Below are 6,148 nucleotides of genomic sequence, written 5' to 3' on the forward strand. Positions count from 1 at the left end.
AAATTAACAAACCCAGTAGATCTAGCGTTAAATTTGAATTGAAATAAAATAGAAACTACAAATCTGAAACCCCTTGAATTGACGAACCCTGTGAATCTAGCGTTAACTTTGAATTGAAATAAAATAGGAACTACAAATCTGAAACCCCTCAAATTAACAAACCCAGTAGATCTAGCCCTAACTTTGAATTGAAATAAAATAGAAACTATAAAACTGAAACCCCTCAAATTAACAAACCCAGTAGATCTAGCCCTAACTTTAAATTAAAATAAAATAGGAACTACAAATCTGAAACCCCTCAAATTAACAAACCCAGTAGATCTAGCCCTAACTTTGAATTGAAATAAAATAGAAACTATAAAACTGAAACCCCTCAAATTAACCAACCCAGTAGATTTAGAGTTAACTTTGAATTGAAATAAAATGGAAACTACGAAAGATCATTCAGGTGGTCGTTGTCTTATTTTTGATGACATTACATGCGAAAAATGTAATTTAAATGTGATTTAAATGGCCACCACGATTGCGTTTGGTGGAATACGATAAACCCAAATTTCGATTACTCTGGCTGTATCTCACCAATAACACGAACGATGTTTGAGATCGTCGACACTTTGTGGTTTGTCGGAACGAAGTTAAATTGAACAAGAATTTTCACAATTTCGACGCAACTCTATGTCTATCAAATATAGCGGCTATGACAATCGTAAGTTCTATTTAAGTTCTATCGCTCTTATTGGAAAATCATATTGTTTGTTCAGGCAAGGACTGTTTATGGAGCGATTTGATTTGAGTAAACACCATCACGGGTAACAAAACGTTTATACATTCTTGGTAAATATGTTTGACCTAAGCAATACGCAGCAAACGTGCTCGAACCGACTCGTGCGTACGATGTGGAGTTAGTGCGGGCAAAGGTTCGCTAGAAAACGAACGTACGGCGATCTTTAACAATATGCATAGTGAACTATTAACAGAATCTGTGATATTTAAAATTCAAACCGTATAAAAGATTCTCAATGTTTATTTAATTTTAAAACATTGATAATAATACAAATAACGACTAAAATACCAAAGAAAAACTAACGTGGCGCGTCGACCGAGCCTAATCGATACGCGAAAACGATTATTGTACTCTGAAAATTATTATTTTTAACGCGTTTTCGTTATTTTTAATCAGCTAACGTTTCGACTCCAAGTTTACAGATCACCTTTACGAATAAAAGTTACATTTTGTAAGTTGTACCAGCAGTTGTTTAAATTTCATAAAACGAAAATAAAAATATCTGTTGAATAAAATGATACAGTGCAATAGACGTGGAATAAACAATGTAATCGTTTACTTTAATATAAAAAATAGAAAACTATTCATTAATTACTTTAGCACGGTTGGAAGTTCATCATTGCACTGGCTCTATAAATTTTTACAAATAATTCACTGAACGTACTTAGATACTTCCTGATTCAAGTATACAGGGCGTTTGGCTAACTCTGGGAAAAATTTTAATGGGGGATTCTAGAGACTAAAATAAGACGAAAAACAAGAATACCAATTTGTTGATGGAGGCTTTGTTAAAAAGTTATTAACGTTTAAAGTTCCGCCCGTACTGAATTTTTTTCTCGAAAATGCGCAGGATTTCGGGGGTATGTCTATTCACCAAAAATGATTGTAATTGACCCCCGCAACCGACAATAATTTTTCCAGAACGATTTGAAATTTTTTTTTCGTCGAAAAATTTCACACCTCGAATTTTTTTCTAGAAAGTGGGTAGGATTTCGGGGATATGTCTATTCATCAAAAATGATTGTAATTGACCCCCGAACCGAAAATAATTTTTCTAGAACGATTTGAAATTTTTTTTTTCGTCCAAAAATTTAGACACCTAGCTGATTTTTTTTCTCGAAAGTGGATAGGATTTCGGAGGTATGTGTATTCATAAAAAATGATTGTAATTGACCCCCGCAACCAAAAATAATTTTTCCAGAACGATTTGAAATTGTTGAATTTAATTGTTAATAACTTTTTAACGAAGCCTCCATCGACAAATTGGTATTCTTGATTTTCGTCTTATTTTGGCCTGTAGAATCCCCCATTAAAATGTTTCTCAGGGGTGGCCGAACACCCTGTATTATATACTCCAGAATGTTTAGCCTAACTCAATTTTCTTTGCAGCTTTATGGTTCCGTGTAGATGTTACGTTCTCTGTATCTTGTTAATTTGTAAAAATACACATCGCGTCAATGCAACGCAATGCTTAATCATTTTAAACACGTCTGTTTGCAAAAACGAGGTGACTTGTGTTATTCATTTGTTTTTCTATTTACTTTATCAATTTATTTTTCAATTCCAATGGAATTATTATCTCCGAGCGAAAACAAATTGGAGTACAGTACATAAAGCATATACAGAAAACACGGTGATCTGTGTCTTATCACTAACTATCAGTCTCCCAAGTATTTTTCTAAAGAAATGATTTAAATAAATCTTTTATTTCTAAAGTGGATCCAAAAAGAGGGTCGGGACCGTTAAAATATAAGACTGGTTTGTTAATTGTCTACGAAACAAGCATGAAATCTTATTAAATCGTTCAAAATTTATTTTGTCTACAAACAAAGAAGTTTGATAGAAAATATAATCCGCGTAAATCTACTCGACCGATTTGAAATTAAAATTATGACTAACGACAATCGTCTCAGGCGATCGGAGGTTTTTTCGGAGGCACACAAATAATCGGCTATTTTAATGTTAAGGTCGGTTATCGGTCGGTTACATGAAACATAAGAAGCAGCAAAATATTTTGGCGGCATGACGTTCAACTACATGACTAAACCGTTAACAACGCGCAGTAAATACGTCAATAATTGTACAGACGTGATACCACGAATGATTTGAAAGATAAAACTATCGCGAAAGTTTTGTCGCTGAAGTTTGTTTATCCGATAACGAGAGAACATATGAAACTATTGAAAACGATTCTGTGTTATTAACGAAACAAACTCTCGGTCCAAAAATATATTGCTGATCAAAATCACATGTTCGATTCATTTGTTTATGTCCTAATTAAAATTTTGTTCTCTTGTGTTTCGATCAAAGTGCAATAATCGTTGATGTTTTTTTCTTTAATGCTGCTGTATATTCTGTTTAACGATGCTGCACGAGTTATGAATTGGATCTAGATTCTGTAATTGCAATTAACCATGGTGAAACGGTAATATTTTTTTTAGAGTCTTAGATGTTTGTTTCGTGTCGTTATTTTATTAGAAGACATAATTGTCCAAATATTCGCGGATATAATACATCATGATTTCTTTCGTAATATCTGGAAATTGAAATCTGTCCACGGTAGTATCGAGTTGGACCTGGATCATTTCGTGGAGACGCTTCAGTGTCTTTACAGTGTATCTTGGATCAAGATTTTCACCTTTGCGAAATCAGACACTAAATTAAATTTTAATACATCCAACTACGAATTATTCTCTAATTAGTATCTGTAAAAAACTCTTTGTCCGCCGCTGTAACTTGAATCCTTCGCCAACTAAAATATTTATCTCGGTCTCTCGATTTCGATCAAGAAAATAAAATAATTCGATAATGGCGTGAATCGAGAACGCTCTGTCTCTAATCTCGCGACCGAACAACGAATACTCAGTGTTACCAGGTAACAACCTTAATTACAGCGGGACCCATGTACGCCCGCCAAAAGGTCTAAAGAAACCCCCCTGACCCGTAGCAAGAATAAGTTTATGAAGCCATCGACCATCGGTTGCCTTCCACGCCGTTTTATAATCCGCAATTTGGTTCTCTATTTTAGGCTTAAACATTGTTCAGTTTTATTTCGTCTTGCATGGATTAGTAAGGTCAAGGCGCTTCATAAAATTTATTACCTGCTACGGTCGAGGCACGCTGAATTTCCCGGACGTCATACGATGGTGCCCTCGGTACCTAAGGGTAACCGATGGCTTGGAGGCGATCACCTGTAATATTTTCGACAAATACTTCTCCAATCAGGGAAAACCGCACCCTTCCCTGACAAAATTCAAAATACCACAGCAGCCAATCCGCGTGCCTTATCTCCGTCAGAACCCAAGGCCGATTTGTATTTAAGGGTAGCTTTTCTGACGGGGAGAGGGATAACAACAAAAAATTAGAATCGGTTACCATCAAATACACATTTTTTAAAACCAGCTAGCAAAGTTAAACAAGAAAAGTGAAGACCGCACTGTAGTGGACTAACAAGGGGAGGTCATACCCTGTCAACCTGGGATTTCAACCAAATTTGGCAGAGTTGTTGGGGCTGATGTCCAAACGCATTCTGTAAAATACTAGACGTTTATGGCCAGCCATTTTGTTAAAAAATGGCCTTAAAGTTTAAAATGTCGAAGTTGTCGGATCGACGTTTTTTTTTTTTAAATTGTAGGTCTCGAAGAGGGGAACACAAAAGTCCAATACATTTTTGCCGTAACATCAATAGTTTAAACAAAAATTTGAGTTTTTGTGACGGGATAAATGCATATGTACCGTGTAGTTGGAGCGTATTTTCAGCAGTCATAGTAGCCGTAGAGTTAGTGTCGAGGAATTCGGGTCGGAAGAATGGGGTTCGTGTCCCCGGAACTAGAACATTTTGTTTTTTTTCTTTTCTTCGCTTATTTTTGAATTTTTATTTATTTTTAATTTTAATTTTTAATATCATGGAAAAAGATGGCTGTTACAAATAAATAAAATACTATTATGGTTATAAATGTTTATTTTCACACATACTTACAAACATATTCTCATATTATATATTTACATCTCACGTATAAATAAATACAAAAATTAGATATTTATTTCATACGGGTTTCGCAATGCATTGTATGATTTTTATCATAAAAACAGGAAAAACATAATGGTTTCATACACCAAGCGCATGTTATAAATGCTTGTTCTGTACAGCATTTTTTATTTCTTAGGTCGTGTGGAAAACATATTTGATTCACGTTACAAAAGATTTCTTTTTTATGATTCGGAGGGGTGAGTTTAGACGCATACCATGCATATTTAATCATGTCGGTAAAAATTGGAGCAGATAATTGATAATGGATTATGGAATGTAATTTTATTATATCCTGTCTATTGGTTAATTCTCTGTTTTCGTGGATTAATGTTAGGGCGTTTTGGAGTCTTGAAAGAAAGTTCTTAACCTGTCTAAAAAAATACACGTCACACGGTTGGCAAATGGGTGTACATTTTGGTGGTATCACTTTTAACGTGCAGGTAGCCATATTTTTATCTTCCGGATCATAAAAGATCCTGTCATATAATGCTGGATTTGTTTGTCCACCCCACGAATCGATGACTAATAAGAATTTATTTGCTTTTACGTAAGGTTTTAATATATTTTCCAAAAATAATTGATAGGTATCAGATTGCAATTTCCCTGACTTTGTGCAAGTGACATGTACATTGCCTAATTCCTCTTCTTGTTTTCGAACATCTACTGCTACCCGTGGTCCAAAAAATGCTGTACAGAACAAGCATTTATAACATGCGCTTGGTGTATGAAACCATTATGTTTTTCCTGTTTTTATGATAAAAATCATACAATGCATTGCGAAACCCGTATGAAATAAATATCTAATTTTTGTATTTATTTATACGTGAGATGTAAATATATATGAGAATATGTTTGTAAGTATGTGTGAAAATAAACATTTATAACCATAATAGTATTTTATTTATTTGTAACAGCCATCTTTTTCCATGATATTAAAAATTAAAATTAAAAATAAATAAAAATTCAAAAATAAGCGAAGAAAAGAAAAAAAACAAAATGTTCTAGTTCCGGGGACACGAACCCCATTCTTCCGACCCGAATTCCTCGACACTAACTTTACGGCTACCATGACTGCTGAAAATACGCTCCAACTACCTACACGGTACATATGCATTTATCCCGTCACAAAAACTCAAATTTTTGTTTAAACTATTGATGTTACGGCAAAAATGTATTGGACTTTTGTGTTCCCCTCTTCGAGACCTACAATTTAAAAAAAAAAAACGTCGATCCGACAACTTCGACATTTTAAACTTTAAGGCCATTTTTTAACAAAATGGCTGGCCATAAACGTCTAGTATTTTACAGAATGCGTTTGGACATCAGCCCCAACA

This window comes from Colletes gigas, unplaced genomic scaffold (genome assembly GCF_013123115.1).
Source record: "Colletes gigas isolate AHSC1104 unplaced genomic scaffold, ASM1312311v1 Colletes_gigas_Sc00021, whole genome shotgun sequence".
NCBI lineage: Eukaryota > Metazoa > Arthropoda > Insecta > Hymenoptera > Colletidae > Colletes > Colletes gigas.